This window comes from Marmota flaviventris, chromosome 5, assembly GCF_047511675.1.
Source record: "Marmota flaviventris isolate mMarFla1 chromosome 5, mMarFla1.hap1, whole genome shotgun sequence".
In the NCBI taxonomy this organism is placed as follows: Eukaryota; Metazoa; Chordata; class Mammalia; order Rodentia; family Sciuridae; genus Marmota; species Marmota flaviventris.
Genome location: NC_092502.1, coordinates 61,110,490 through 61,126,951, shown reverse-complemented (window position 1 = coordinate 61,126,951; position 16,462 = coordinate 61,110,490). Strand labels below are relative to the sequence as shown.

At 50.3% G+C, this 16,462-nt stretch overlaps 1 protein-coding gene across 7 annotated transcripts in view; it reads left to right on the top strand.

Annotated features, from left to right (window-relative positions):
• Ndst1 (N-deacetylase and N-sulfotransferase 1) overlaps nucleotides 1-16,462 on the top strand; it is an 83,386-nt gene that overhangs the window by 8,263 nt on the left and 58,661 nt on the right. For 2 of the 7 annotated variants that reach the window (XM_071612231.1, XM_071612232.1), the window contains exon 1: nucleotides 14,782-15,313. The exons of 1 other annotated variant lie outside the window; for it this stretch is intronic. The gene's annotated coding sequence lies outside the window, so the exon portion shown is untranslated. 4 more of the 7 variants (XM_071612236.1, XM_071612233.1, XM_071612237.1 and 1 more) reach the window with 3 other exon arrangements.

The window sequence follows — 16,462 nt, the reverse complement described above, 5'->3', positions numbered from 1 at the left end:
CATCTTCTCCTCCCCTTGGAGAAGTTTTTCAAACATGAGAGAGGAAGGGGTGGAGACAAGGCCCAGAGGGGGTAACTTAGTTCATCCTGACACACAGCTAGCAGTCAGACACCAACTGCAGCCCTGGGACTTGGAGGTAGGACCTTCACAAGTGTTGGTCCCTAGCTGGGCGTGGTGGTGCATGCCTGTAAGCTGTAAGGTGCATGTCTCCTCCCAGCAGCTCAGGAGGCTGAGACAGGAGGATCGCAAGTTTAAAGCAACTTAGTGAGCCTGGGCAATTTAGTGATTTAGCAAAATAAAATACAAAAGGGCTGGGAATATGGTTCAGTGGTAAAGCACCCCTGGTTCAATTCCCCAGTACAAAAAAAAAAAAAAGTGTCCTTCCCTGTGAAGCTGTCGTGATGTCACTGTGGTTCTGGGTTTGGTCTGAGCCCCAGAACCCACAGGAACTCTGGTCTCTGTGTCTGAGTGTGGGGAACAAGGTGAGGAGGGGGCTGTGTGAGCAGGTTCACGCCAGTGCACACACCCTCCAGTGGGAGGTGGTGCAGGCTGAGGCAATGTCCTGCCCCCTTGCTGGAGGCCTCACGGGCGACCTCTCCTGCTCCGAAGCACATAGCACTGCCCCACGTCGCAGTGTCTCATGGAGCTCCCTTGTGGGCCCAGGACCCCTCCCTCCTTACCACACAGACATGAATGTGCCAGGACCCCTGCCAAGGACTCTCTGTCTAATGAGTAATATGAACAAGAAACATGATATCCGTGTGTGTGTGTGTGTGTGTGTGTGTGTGTTGTGGGCCGGGTCAGCTGGACAGGGAGGAGGTGGTGGAGGAGAGTCCTGAAGCCCAACAGCCAGTGGAGGTCTGGAGTCATAGGGAACTTGGAGCTTTCAGATTTGGGAGAAGGTCTGTGTGGCTAAGGGGAGGGGGTTGGGGAGTTGAGATCAAAGATTGGGACTGGGCCTAAATGGCACTGGGGTAGAACTTTAGTCTAGGGGGCTCAGAGGAAGCTCTGCCAGGTGGGGAAGTCAGGGCGGGTCCCAGGCAGCTGCCCTACAGACTGCAAATGCCTGCTCCTGCCGAAGGGCCCGCTAGATGGCGCCTGATCCTCGCTGCTCAGGGAAAGCCTTGGCTGTTGCCCACATTCTTGTAGTTTCTGAGTCTAGAAGTTGGTGTGTGTGTGTTTGTGTGTTTATCTGCACTTCAGACAAGACATTCTCCCTAGGACAGGGCTGTGATGCGACCAGGTCTTGGTGTGCACACTTCCTTTGTGCCTCAGCACATTACAGGGGCTTGGATGATTATCCTTGTTTTACAGAGCAGGAGAAGAGAAGGTGACGCCCAGTCCTTCGGGGGTTCAGGGAAAGATTGTGTCCAGCCCCTGGAGTGCCCCAGGCTGACTTGCGAGGGCCTCCTCTGAGTTCCCTCATATGGAAAAACTGGACCCACTGGCTTGGCACCACAGGGATAGATCCTGGGTCAGCAGACTGAGTGCCTCGTATGTGCAGGTACTGGTGAGTGATGAAGCCGTGAATGAAGGCCAGGCACAGGGCTTGTAACCCCAGCCATTTAGGAGGCTGAGGCAGGAGGATCACAATTTCAAATTGAGCCTGGGCAACTTAGCAAGACCCTGTTTCAAAATAAAAAAGTAAAAAGGGCTAGGGATGTAGTTCAGTGGTAGAACACTCCTGGATTCAATCTTCAGCACCAAAGAAGGAAAAACAAAACCAAAAAACAAAAAAACAAAAAACAGCACTGGATAAGGTAAGACTTGGGTCCTCTAATGTGGAAACAGGTAGACATTACACAAGTAGACCAGCAATAACTTCATCATTGTCAGTGTGTGAAGGTAAAGGACTGACCTGCGTGGTTTACAGGACTGGGTTCACTCTTAGAGGGCAAAAGTGCCAAGGCCAGGAAGCTCCAAGGAACTGCAAGGAGGTAGGGATGACAGGGGAGGGTGATGCTGCGAGGTCACCCAGGAGGGCAGAGGGCCAGTGGAGTATATTCTCCATGTCACGGAAAGCCAGTGAAGAGCTTTAAATGGGGAGCAGAATGTTCTAATTGGTGTCTTTTAAAGTCCACTCTGGCCAGGTGTGGTGGCACATGCCTGTAATCCCAGTGACCTGGGTGACTGAGGCAGGAGGGTAGCACATTAGAGGCCAGCCTGGGCAACTTAATAAGACCTTGTCTCAAAATAATAATGGCTGGGGCTGTAGCTCAGTGGTGGTGAAGTGCCTCTGGGTTCAGTCCTGGTACTGCAACAACAACAAAAAAAAAAAAAAAGAAGAAAGAAAGAAAGAAAAATCAGCTCTGGTTTTGTTTGGAGGGTCAGTGGGAGGGGAGCAGGAGTGGAAACAGGAGCGGGGAAGATGGTTATGTAAGTGATGGACAAGGGGGAGGTAGACCACGGTGGCAGCTATGAAGATGAAGAAATGTAGATGATGGAGAGACTTTGGGAGCAGAATCTATAGCATTTTCAGATGAATTGGAACAGGGGTGAGGATGATTCTGGGTTCAGCCTTGAGACCCCTACCAAGAAGGGGAAGCTGGGGGATGTTATGCTTGCGTGGAAGACGGCAGTTAACAGGTAATCAGACCCTGTTATATTTGGAATCACTTGTGTGACGTCCTAGTAAAGGTGGCACAAGCAGTTGGAGCTCATTGGAAAGACCAGGGCTTCTGACGTGACTCCAAGAGCCAAGAGACTGGATGAGGTCACTGCAAGCACCTGCCCCGCAAGTCTGAGCAACTTGGCAGGTGGAGGTGGTGAGGGCCCCATTGCTGAGGTATGCAGGAGAGGCTGGTTGGTGTCAGCCATGGCTTTGAGAGGAGGCCTCTTTGAGGGAAGATAATATGATATAAAACTTGAGGATACCAGAGACCAAGGCCAGGGTGACCCTGGGGCAGTGAGGAGGAGCTGGCCTTGCTGACTCCGTCTCTTTGGTTAGATCCTCCTTTCCCAGGGGCACCCTCCCCCTACTGCCATCTGGCAGGGCCCAGAGGCTCACGGTCCCTGGGGTAGAGTGGGGGTGGGGGGCAGCCTTGGGAATGGGGGCAGGGCTCCTGAGTTTCAACCACTTGGTGTAGGGTTCCTCTTTTTGTCACCTCCCTTATGACTTTTTGGGCTGCCAGCACCACCTGCCAACTGCAGTTCCTTGTGTTTCCTTCTGAGGAGGGCCAGGCCCAGGGAGCAGTGGCCTGTTGGTCCCACCTGGAAAGGTGTTGAATCAGGTGACACAGCATGCTTGGGGTGAGGGGTAATTGGAGGGGCTACCAAGCTTAATTGGTGGTTAGGAAGCCCTGGAACCTGTGTGAGAGGCCCCCGGCCTTTCATGTTTGTAGCCTCCCGCCAGCCTGGATGAAAGGGCCAGGTATTAATAGTAATTATTAGTTTCACTAGTAAAGTAAGGAAATGGGATCATCACCAAGCTCAGCTTGTTGTCCCGACTCTATTTCTTTCCTTCCAGTTGGCTCCTTTCTCTTTCCTTCTTTTGCCCTGGGCCTTGCCACCGTGGTCTGTCCTTCAGGGCCTTGGGATCTGCTTTCCTCTCTTGGTGCTGTTCACTGGTTGTCTGTATTGGCATGCCCTGGGGGCCAGGCTGTTTGGAGAATACCCTGTGCTAGTCTAGGGTGCAGGGTGAGAGAGGAGAGATGTAGTGGCAGGAGGGTGTGTGACCACTCATTCATTCATTCACTTATTCACTGTTTTACGAAATTATTGAACCCATTCTGTGCACCAAGCCCTGGGTTGGGCACTGGGACTCAGTGACATGGGTCCTGTCCCCATAAGTTGACGTTCTAGCAGGGAAGATGGACAATACATAGTAACCTGACAGACATGAAAGGTCACAGGGTGTGGTCCACATTATGAAGGGTGTAAATACATTTCTGATGAAAGCTATGTGGGTGGCTACTTTTGACTGGGGGACCAGGCAGGTAATATTCGGGCAGATTCCTAAATGATGAGAAGGACCCAGTTTTGAGGGAGATTGGGAAAAGAGTTCTTGACAAGAAGAACAGCCCTTGCAAACAAACCCCAGGTGGGAAAGAGCTTAGCATGTCTGTAAAAGAGGATGAAGTAGCAGGTGGGGAGGAGGAGACAGGGTGGGGATGGAGCTGGTGGCATGGCTTGCAAGCTGTACAGTTGCATGGTCCCCATGCTCTTTTGTCACTGTCCTGAAATTCTTAATTTTTGAACAAGGGCTTCTGCGTTTTCATTTTGCACTGCACCTTGCAAATTACATAGCTGGCTGGTCCTGGTTGGGGAGGTTGGCAAAATAAGTGGGTTTCTGTGTGTAGAAATACGAGGGCCGTTTGGCTGGTGTCGGTGAGTAAATGAGTTAGTGGCGAGTGACTGCCCACGTGGGGAGCTTGTCTGTGAGGTCATCAGAGGGTTACATTTGCCTAGATCATGGGCTGCTGCTATGTGGAGAGTGTTCACTCACAGATGTGGCCCCACACCCTGCAGTGCCTGGTACATTGTCTACAGCATGCTGCTTGCAAGCTTCCCAGGAACTTTGAGCTGTTGGGTGGGGCCACACTTGTCCTGAGTCCTGCTTTGGGAAACAGTGACTCCTCTGCCCCAGGTTGGGGGTTGCCCTATCTTCCCTATGAGGCCTGAGACTTTGGAGCCAGACAGATGTGAGTTCATATTTGACTTTGACACTCTGACTAGTAGATGTGACTAAGTGGACTTTGTGCATGTGACTTGTTTCTTTGAGCCTCAGTTTCCTCATCTGTGAAATGGGACTCACAACTTAACAATTGTTGAGAGGATTAAATCAATTAATGAAAGGAAAACTCTTGGCTGAGTTAGAGCTATTTGCAACAGTAACTATTTGCAGCAGTAGTAATTATTATAATTATTCTATAGTCTCTGAAGCTTGGGGAGACATTGGCTTCTGCTCTTAAATGTCTGCATAGTCACAAGCATTATGATGCTTGTGGATCTTGGTTTTCACTTCTGTTAGATTCGAATTTTGGCAGTCTAACCCATCTCTAACCTGGATGGTCAGGAGGATCCAACATGGTCACTTTGGAGAGTCTTTGTTAGTTGTGCACGTGTGAGTTGCTTGCACACTCCCAATCCCTATCTTTCCCATCTAGGGTAGGTTTCCTCCAAATCTGCCCTCTCAGAAAGAAAAGCATCCTCCATTCCTTGGCTATATAGAGAACCCAGTCTCTGGATTCCCAGCCTTAACTTGTTGCTCTCATTTTGGAAAGTGTGTTTGGGAGTGAACCTCAAGTTCAAGGTCCATGGTTGGGTAAGAAAGAGTAAGATCCAGAAATCAGGGCAGGGAGTGGGAGGATGGGCTGAGGGAGGGCAAAGATGCTGGAGCCAAAATTCCTGGTGGCCTTGTTTCCTGCCTTACTTTGGGGCAGGAAGCAGCTGGAAAGCTGCAGAGAATTAGTCTCTGAAAAAGGGCCCACTTCATCTCCCACATGCGCTCTCCAGTGGCTGATTTGCAGGAGCCTCCAAAACTCTTGGAAACCCGAGGATCACCATCTCAAGGAGGGGAGCCTCATCCCCCACAGTAGTCCTTTCTTGAGAAACCTGAAAGAGGAGGCTAAAAGGACCCTCAGCGCCATTCAGAGTGGAGAACATGAGCTCTGGGGTCAGCCGTTTAGTTCCAAGTGTAGGCTCAGCTCTAATGAGACCCTGGGACTACTTAGCCTCTCTGCATCTCAATTTCCTCACCTGGAATATAGGGATAATAATCATGCCTTGACATAGCGCTGCTGGGAGAACTGAGTGCTCTCAAGTTATTAGCATGTCTGACAACATAGTGGATGCTTTAAGAGGGTTCAATATTGTCATATTGTTTTCAAAACAAATCTATCAGATCTCCTGATTGACCTAGTTCAGTGCCTTCCCCTATATTTTGTTGCCTTTTTGGCTGGCAGCATTCATTCATTCATTCATTCATTTTTTATTCAATAAATATTTATGGGGCATATAGCAGCAAAGAGTAGCAGATGAAACCAGACGGTTTCCCAGAGGCCATGTGAGTGAGAACTAGCACCTATGGGCTTGGCCACATGCACTCAGATCCTTACTTCCCTGGTTGTCAATGGGCATGTGCAGTTAACAGGAGGGAGCCCAGGTGGAGCCTAGACCCAAGATCACATGCCTCCCAAGGAGCATGTCTGGGTACTAGAATCCAGGCTCACTTCACTCCAGTGTTTGCACTTTTCCAAATCTAGATTCCAGGTCCACATTCCTGCTGGACCCCCATCTTCCTCCCCCAACTCTGCTTTGGCAGAACCAGATCCCTAGAGACCCAAGTTGCACTGTTTTCATTGCCTTCTGCAGCAGGATCTTTGTCATTTCCTCTTTGGTTCTGACCATGAGGAACAACCTTGGGGCTTTACTCAGAGGGGAAACCCAGCCTGGAAGCAGCCCATGGAAAATGTGGCTATGAGTGACTCCTGATGTTTGTCACAGCTACAGGGCACCTGGATGTCTCAGGGCAGAGAGTGGTGAAGGTTTCATTGATGGGTGCTGAGCCAGTGACTCCCAGAAGCCTAACCTCCTGGCTCTATAGACTGAGTCAAGTCATAGCTTTGCCCCCAAAGCTCCAGTGCTGGCCCTTTGTGTGAAATTAAGGCAGGGAGTTATGTGCTCAAGGGGAGCCTGGGGCAAGGCTCTGTAATCAGGACATTTCTGGGCCTGGCATGAGTATTCTGCTATGATCCAAATATTTGTGTGTCACCAGCCAAGGGAGCCTGGCACCATGGCACAGTCCTGTAATCTCAGCAGTTCAGGAGGCCGAGGCAGGAAGATCACAAGTTCAAAACCAGCTTCAGCAACTTAGTGAGGTCCTGAGCAATTTAGTGAGACCCTGTCTCAAAATAAAAAATCAAAAGGTCTGGGGATATGGCTCAGTGGTTCAATCCCTGGTACCAAAAAAGAAAAAAGAAAAAAAAGTAGGCCAAGGGAACTCATTTGCCCCTTCTACCAGGAGGACACAGCAGTAAAGCACCTTCTAGGAAACAATGGTCTTCATCAGATACAGAATCTGCTGGAGCCTTGATTGGACTTCTGTCCTCTAGAATTGTGAAAAACAAATTTCTGTGCTTTAGCCATCCATTCTATGATATTTTGTTATGGCAACCCAAATGCACTAAGATACATCCCAAAGCCAAGAAGGCAGCCACCCGGATGCAAACCCTTCCTGCGGCCTCCTTGACATTTTGCTCCTTGTTTTTTCCCCGCAGATGGAGATGGGAAAAAGAACTGGGAAGCAGGAAAAGGAGACTTCTGGCTAACCAGAAGTTCCTTTTGGCAGAGTGTGACGCTCACCTTGGTCCTAACTTGAGAAAGCCCTTCTGCTCTTGGCTCTCAGTTTCCCCCTCTGCACTATGAAGGCAGATGTGATACTCAGAGAGGCCTTTTGACTCTCTAACCCCTGACTGAGGGCCTCTCACTTTTGCCCTCCCAGGCCTCTAGGCTCCAGCCTTGGGGGATTCTATCTGAGGTTTCAATTTCCCATGTCCATCTGTTGTAGCACCCCCACCAGAGTGGCTAGAAACTAGAGGGATGCAGGGCCACACCCCCTCCCTAGGAGGACTCAAAGGTGGGAGTCTCACTTCCAGGATAGTGCACATAGATGGAGAGATGAGCTGGAGGGATGGTGGGGGAGGCAGCTCCACATGGAGAGTCATGCCTACCCCGTCTCCCACAGGCTGGCCAGGTGGTGGGGGCAGCCAAGGGGAGGGCTCTTAGTCCCCACCTTCCCCATGGGCTCTGCATGGATACAGATTTCTTTCCATACAAAAGACATGTGGGGAAAAGCCTTCTCCACAGCAGACTTAGGGCTCATAAGACATTTTAATCTGGTGGAATCCCAGTTGTAGCATTAAAAAAACTGTAGTATGCTGCAGAATTCTAGAATCCAGAGGCCTAATATTCTGGAATGTTAGAAAAGTGAGTCATAGGATTTTAGGTTGTTAGATCATGCTCTCCAACACTGTGGCTACTAGCCATGTATGATTTTGGAGCACTTAGAATGGGACTAGTTTGAATTGAGGTGTGCTAATGTACATTTTGAATACTTAGTAGATTTTTTAAGTTTATGGTGATTTAAATATTTCTTTTTTTTTTTACACAGTAGATTTTGAACACTTAGTATGGAAGAAAGAATATAAGACATCTTATTGATGATTTTTTCATATTGATGAAGGAACTGCCCTGGTGGCAGCTTTCTTGACCTTGAGTTCTGGAGGTCTGGATTCAGCCATCTGGCCCTGCTCTTAGGGAACTTGAAGCCTCTTGCTGAAAACAGTCATCTAGAAACCACCAGTGCATGGGAGTATTTTTCCCTTGTCTGCTAGTTGGTGCATCAGAATGAACTCAAGAAATATGGGAAATTAACTGATTTCCATTAGTTTGCAGTAACCATTATTTTTTCTGTGTGAGGAGTTTGAAGATCTTTCTCATTCTCTTTCCCAGTTATCTTGGTCAAGTTAAACCTTCCAGGGACTTGTAAGAACTCTGAAGATCTGTGTTTAGCCCCAGGTTGGCTCTCTTGCATACTGAAGGGATCTCCTGTAGGTTAGCCAAACCTTCATTTTTTTAATTCTGAAAAATAGGGGTGAAAAATCTCCACCATGTCTACCTTTCAGGACTGCTGTGGGGTCCCCAGAAACTGGTGCACAGAATGGGAAAACGCTATGTAAAAACCAGAAAAAGTGCCTCATGTGAATCTGAGGACCATTTTTTCCCTGGTGGCAGCTCCTGGGAGTGAGAACTGGTCTGGGGAAGACCTGACATGCATGCTTAGGCTCTGCCTGATACAGGGGACCTGGCCCCCAAGATGGGACTGCTTTGGGAACCAGCTGGCACACTCTTCAAATAGTAGCATTGTTGCTGAAAGTGATGTGTAACATTGAAGGGCTGAGGGGATGCCTCAGGAGAGAGGAAAGGAGACACGAAATCCAGTGGTCTTAGATGATTGAGGGATTTATGAACGCTGGGCACTTCGGCATAAGGAAAGTAGTGAAAAAGACTTAGTTTTTAGTTGAATGGCCCTAGACTTGAAGCCTCTTTTGCCATACCTGTCTGTGTGACCATGGGGAAGTTACTTCATATCTCTGAGCTTCATGCTTTCTGGGTGGCCAGAAGTAATAACAAAAGAGAATGGGTGGCATGCCTGAGTATTTAATTTGCTGTTAATTGCCCCCATCCCCTATCTCAGACACACTTTGCTTACCAGAATGTTTTACATCTGTTGTCCATCTGAAGCACGGATAACTTGCCCATTTTACAGATTGCTTCCCTTTATTGTTTAATGGGGGCTGGTAGATATAACTCAGTTGGTAGAGTACTTGCCTTGCATGCATAAAGCCCTGGGTTTGATCCCCAGCACCAAAAAAAAAAAAAAAAGTATATCAAGCTGTATCTGTAAGCAAAAAGTCCTTGTCCCTAAAGAGCTCACTGTGTGTGTGTGTGTGTGTGTGTGTGTGTGTGTGGAGAGAGAGAGAGAGGAAACTGTTACACCATGTGGTCAATGCTGTAATTATGGTGACCATGTTCTCCAAACCACAAATCAGGTCACATGGTATGACAGAGACTATTTTCTGCCTCCACTGAAGTCCAAACATGAAATCACATGTAGTTATATATTCATTGAGAATCACCTTTTTTTTTTTTTTTCCCCAAAGAAGCAAATGACATGAAATCTGGATTATCCTTAACAAGTTCCACTGTATTCCCAGAAAATCACCAGAGTTGCGACTGCCCATACAGACCTCTGCAAGCAAGGTCTCCTGGGCAGGTACTGCTTAAGTGAGGCTTTGAAGACTGAATAGGAGGTCTGCAAACAGAGAAGGAAGGGATGGTCTGAATGAACTTGGGACAGGATCTATTCTTCCTGCTTTAAAGACAGCCCTGCTGGGCTGGGTGCAGTGGTGCATGCCTATAATTCCAGCAACTTTGGGGGCTGAGGCAGGAGGATAGTAAGTTAGAGGCCAGCCTCAGCAATTTAGCAAGACCCTCAGTGAGACCCTATTCTTTAAAAAAAGGATCAGGAATGTAGCTCAGTAATGTGTCCCTGGTTCAATCCTCAGTACTAAAAAAGAAAAAGAAGAGACAGACTTGCTGGTAACTGGTGATGCTGGCAAAGAAGATAATAATGTTTTGGTTTTTCTTTTCCACTTTATTTTTATTGTTCCAAAGACTACCCTAGCCTCCCAGGCAGGGAAATGTTATAAACCATTAAAATAATATTGTTATATTGTATTGTATCTTCCTATGTATCGACATGTCTGTTTCTGCAGTACATTCCCCACAGGACCGCAGCTGTCTTGTTCAACCCTGTGTCCCCCCTCCCCCATCTCCAGAATGGTGTGAAGACTCTAGTAATGTCAATGAGTGAATGAAGTACCATTGATGAGCATTTTTTTTTTTTTAAAACCATGCTGGGAGTAGAACCCAGGTCCTTACACATGCTAGGCAAGTGCTCTGCCACTGAGCCACATCCCCAGCCCTGATGGCTGATGGAGATATATATATATATATATATATGTATGTATATATAAATAAAAATTTATTTATTTATTTGTTTTTTTGGTACCAGGGATTGAACTCAGGGGCACTTGGCCACTGAGCCACATTCCCAGCCTATTTTTGTATTTTATTTAGAGACAGGGTCTCACTGTGTTGCTTACCACCTCGTCATTGCTGAGGCTGGTTTTGAACTCGAGTTCCTTTTATCTCAGCCTCCCGAGCCGCTGCGATTACAGGCATGTGCCACTGCGCCCAGCTGATGGGCATTTTGTAGGTAGGCAGTGTCCTCTATTTTGTGATGAACCTACTCACTTTCATATTGTTTATACCACAAATGTATTCTGGTTGCCTGCCTGCCATGTGCTCAGTAGTGTCTGTGACAAACTCAGTTCTTCCACATAGAGTTTGCACTCTGGAAGAAGAGATGGGCAGCTGACAAGCAAGTACAAAGGCAGCGCTGAGGGAGAGGTGAAGTGTATTCCAGTAGGCTTTGTCAGTGCTAGGGGCTTAGGGAGAGCCTGGGAGGAAATCAAGGTTGACCTGAGACCTACAGGATCACACTGTCTCACTTAACTAACTTTTACATAGTGCTTATATTGTGACAGATACTATACTAAGGGCTTTACTTATTTAACTTGTTTAATTCTCACAACAGCCCAGGGAAGTACAAACTATTATTACCCACACTGGAGAGATGAGGAAACAGCACAGAAAGACTGAGGAACTGAACAAGGTCACAGTTTTTTATGTGGCGGAGCCAGGATTCAAACCCAGGAAGTCTGGCTCAAGTCCACATCCTTGAAGAGGATAGTTCAGATAATGGGGAAGGTGGGGATTTATAAATGTTCACTTAGGACAAAGAATTGATGAAACTGGACACCAAGGCAGAGCACTTATCTTGGTTACAATGAGAAGCCATTGGTGATTTTCAGTAAAAAATGGGCATGTTGAGGTTGCAATAAATGCCGAGAGAGAGAGAGAGAGAGAGAGAGAGAGAGAGAGAGAGAGAGAGAGAGAAAAGAAGAAGAAGAAGAGGAGGAGGAGGAGGAGAAGAGAAGGGGAGGGGAGGGGAGGGGGGCGCACAGGCGGCGGGGTGGGGGTGGGGGGGAGGTAGGGAGAGGGTAGCAGTGAAGAGGCTGCAGAGCTGATGAGGGCTTAGTCCTGGAGGGTGGTGGTGAAGGAGAAATGGGATTGGGTGAGAGAAAAAAAAAACAAACACACTGGAGTCAGAACCAGTAGAATGGGCTCTTAGGTGGGGTGTTGGGGCAAAGGAGGGTGTCAGGTCTCTTACTTAACATGGGGATTGGGCACACAGATGGGGAGAAACAGAAATGGGCAGAAGACAGTAAGTTCAGCCTTTGTTTTTTTTTTGTTTTTTGTTTTTTTGGTACTGGGGATTGAACTTAGGGACACTTGACCATTGAACCACATCCCCAGCCCTATTTTCATCCCCAAGGTCTCACTGAGTTGCTTAGGGCCTCACTTTTTGGTGAGGATGTTTTTGTTTTTAGTTATAGGTGGGCACAATATCTTATTTTATTTTTATGTGGTGCTAGGATGGAACCCAGTGCCTCATGCATGGTAGGCGAGCGCTCTACTTCTGAGCCACAACCCCAGCCCCCCCCCTCCCCCCCTTCCCCAGGCTGGTTTTGAACTTGCAATCCTCCTATCTTAGCCCCCAAGCCTATGGGATTACAGGAGTGTGCCACTGTACCTGATTGAGTTCAGCCTTTGACTTGTTGGGTTGGGGCAGTCAAGTGAGCAGTGGGGTTATGTGGGTGTGAGGAGGGGACCTTATAGGGGTCCGCTAGGCATGAAGAAGGTCCCAAAGGAAGGAAGGAACAGGGAAGCTCAAGGGCAGTGTTCCTCAAGACTTGGAGTGAGGTTAGAAGTGCAGGTCCTTCGTTTCATCTATATTTATGTGGCCCACTCCCTGGTTGGGGCCTGGGGCCTCGTTGTCTCCAGGTGATAGCAAGCTGAAGGCTTCTGGTACTGCTCATTGAACAATAAGTGCATTTGAAGACTCCAGAAGAGCAAGAGTACTCTAGAAGACTAGACCCCAACTCACAGGCTGCTCCCACATGCTGAGGATGAGCTCCTTCAGAGGTGCTGGTCAAAGATTGGCTCTTGTTCAGTGTGCCTGGAGCATGGCTCCTTGACCTAACTGACTGCTTCACCTCTGACCCTTCCTTCCCTTCCATGCCTCTGCAGGTGACTCTGGTCACCTGCTCTGCTTGCTTGTAGCCCTCTCACTCTGCCAGGCCTCAGGATAAGTTTCAGTCCACGGAGTCACATAAGGTCACTCATCATCTTCTCCTGACCCCTGTTCAGTTTTCTTGCTCATTCTTTCCTTCCTGCTTCCTCCATTCCCTTCCTAAGCAACACTCAGCTTTTCCTGAGCCCTTCCACATGGCCTTTGGACCGGTTGTTCTCTTTACTAGGACTGTCCATCTCACCACCCCAGTCCTACCCATTCTTCCTGGTCCTGTTCAGATACTGCCTCCCCTTAAAAACCTTCTCATTTTCTCTCCTCTTCCTGTGAATCATAGCACTTGTCCTGTACCTCCCCATCAGGCTCAATTTGGCCAGATTCTGGACACAAAAGGAGGGACATACAGGTCATCTCCAAACAAGCTTGGATATCCCCCCCACCCCCAACCCCTGGCCTGGCGCTTTTTGGCAATGAGAATGTAACCCAGGGTGCTTTACCACTGAGCTATATCCCCAGCCCTCTTTAATTTATTTTTTGAGATAGAGGCTTGCTAAGTTGTTAAGGTTGGCCTCAAACTTGAAATCCTCCATATTAGGTGTGTGTCACTGTACCCAGAAAGCCTGGACACTTTTTTTTTTTTTTTTTTAATATATTTTTTTAGTTGTAGGTGGACACATGCCTTTATTTTTATTTACTTATTTTTATGTGGTGCTGAGGATCGAATCCAGTGACTCACCTGCACTAGGCGAGCACTCTACCACTGAGCCATAACCCCATCCTAAGCCTGGACACTTCTTGAGAGTGTAGACCCTTGTCTCTTTCAACTTTCTGCATTTCCTTGCCAGAAATTCCTAGAACAGAGGAGATGCTCACAGGGCCACATGCAGATAGAAAGGTCTTTTAAAAGCAGAGGTTAACGTGAATAAGGTTCTAGGAACTTGTTCAACCTGTCCAAGACTCAGGCCATCTTTTAAGTATTCCAGGTTGCCTGCCTTAGGAACCCAGATCATCAAGAATTTGCTGGTCTATGCTGTTTCCCCTGGCTAATCTGGTGGTGCCTGGAGAGGTGCATTTTGGATTGTAGCCATCATCCTTAGGCCAAGGCCTATGTGAGAATATCCCACCCAGAGGTATTACATAGGTACCCTGTGAGAATCAGAAGCCTGGTCTCATTCATTCCCCTGCATCTCTCAGTGTTCAGGCCTCAACACTTTTCCCCATGGGAGATATGAATAGGCTGACAGAAAGCCCCCTCCTCCCAGAACAAGGAGGCTACACTTAAGGGAAAACAGGACGGGTCTATCTGATTTTCACATGGCTAGCTTGCCTTTTCTATGCTCATCTGTTTTGCTCTGATTGTGCTTATATTTTTTGAGCTTTGTTCCCATAGTTGATAATCTTGAGCCTCAGAAGGACCTTATGATCCTGCAATCCACTGTTTTCCAAATTTGCCCCAGGCTTACCCAAGACCCACAGAATCAGAATCTCCAGGGGAGGAAAGTCTGGCAAAGGGCATTTTTAGCAAGGTCCTTAAGGGATTCACAGTCAACATTCCTGTCCCCATCCACCCCTCAGTTTACAAGATGGCTTATTAATGGCTGAAAGCTCTGGGCTGGGGAGCAGTTAGATGTCATTACCAGCTTGGATTCTCAGCTACATAGACTCCTCCAAAATCTTATCTCTGGGCCTCAGTGTTTTCATATATTTAATGGGGACAACCATTGTCATCTTGCCTTACTTGCAGGGTCCTTGGGATGATGGAATAGCACTGGGGGTGGGAAATAAACTCATTGAGAGGAGAAATTTGTACAAGGTCATCAAGTTCTTCATCTGCCAGTTATATGCCAGATGAGATTCAGCTGAGAACAACTTGTTGAGGGAGATGACAATCTAGTAAACAATGAAACCAGTAAGTGAAGCCAGTAATCATGGTAAAGGAAATAAAAGGGGTTTGCCAGTCAGGGCAAGAGTGTGAGTGTGCAGGGTGGGAAGGTCCTGCCCAGGAGGGGTCACTCCAGAGAGACCTGGTTGTCGGGAGCTGTTGGAGGAGGCCCTAGAGGGTTGTCACAAGCCCTGCAGTGGCAGAGCTAGGAGGACCCCGTGGGCCAGCCCGGGCGTTCCTAAGGCCCTCCAAGGCGCGGCGGGCGCGGGTCTTTGTCTCCCTGGTTCTCTCTGCCGCCTTTCCCGACCCCCAGCGCTGTTCCCTCTCTGACCCCAAATAACTTGTTGGTTTCCCTTGGGCTTTGTTTCTCCGAGGTCATCGCCTCCGGGACCTTCGGCAGCCGCCCGGCTCTCGTGGGTCCCGCGTCTGACACCCCTCCTCTGGCCCCCGCCCCCTACCCGTTCCAAGACAGGGGTCAAAGGCAGCTCGCGTCACGTGGTCGCCGAGCAGCACCGAATCGGCCGGGAGAGCCGAGGGAGAATCCGGGTGGAAGCCGAGAAATCCAGCCCCGATAGCAGTGCCCGGTCCCGCCCCGGCCCCCGCCCCGGGGCGCTCGCCGCACGCCCGCCGGCTGCCCTGGCCTCCGCAGCGGATCTCCGACCCGCACCCACCGCCGGATCGAACCCCGCTCGCAGCGGCAGCGATTCGGGAAGGTAGGCGCGGGGCTGGAGCGCTTTAATGGGAGACGGGCCGGGGAGCCCTGGGCGCGCGGGGGAGCCCCCTTGTGCTCCTCGGGCCTGAGCGGGCGAGGCAGCGCGCCCCAACTTCCAGGCTTCAGGGAGAGTCCCCTCCCCGCCGCGGGATCCGAGGCGGCTGCGAGCTGCCCCAGCGCAGTGCCGGGCCGGGACTGGGGGCTGGGCACCGGGAGGGAGGGGTGGGGAGGAGGGCAAGCGGGAGGCGGGGCGGGCGGCGGCGGCGGCGGCGGCGGCTGCGGCGTGGAGCGGGGGTGGGAGCGGCGAGAGGCGGCCGCGAAGGGGTTAACCCGGCCCGGGCCGGAGCCCAGCGGCTCACGCACTGCCCGGGGGACCCGGCGTCCGGCGCCTGGCCAGGAGCGTCCCTTTCCCCAGCGGTGCCCCAGCCGTGGCAGGTAAGAGGCCGGGAGGGCCGGGTCCGGCCAGTCCCCTGTCTCCGAGCCGGCGGGGCCCGAACCGGGTTTGCAGGCCGCACGGGGCCCAAGCTGCAACCGGCGCAAGTTTGGTACGCGCGGGCGCCGGGCGGGCGGGTGGAGCCTGCCGGGCCCCGCGCGCGGGGGTGGGAGGACAAAGGGGTGGGGGGCCGCTCGGGGGGCCGGGGGCAGGCCGGGGTGCGGGCGAGGGCAGCGCGGCAGCTGTAGGTCACGGATAATGTCACTCACGAGGAATGCCCCCTCCCCCTCCCCTGCTCCCGAACAGGGGAAACTTTTGTCTAGCAAGGGGAGGGGGTTAGAGGCCGGGTCCCGGCTTCAGGGAAGGGTTAGGCGGCCAGACCGGTTTTCTCTGGGCTCTGAGCGGCCTGGTCTTTAACTTCCCTCCTCCCTCAGGTTCTGGGAGCGGGGAGTCCCCCCCTTTGAACGCTGTCTTTAATGCCTCAGACAGAAGCGAGGAAGGGACGTCCGTAGGACGCTTGGGCTCTGGGACCTGCCAGGAATCGGAGGAATCGCCACCTGGCTCTTTAGTGCCAGAAATCGTGCCAGCATAATAGCACCACCCTGTCATGCCCCATTGTCTGTCCTCCCCATGCCTCCAGGAGAGCTTTCGGAATGTCCTGGGGCAGTTTTGCCCCTTGGTCTGTGGGTCTGATAGACCTGGGCGTTTGTGCCTTCA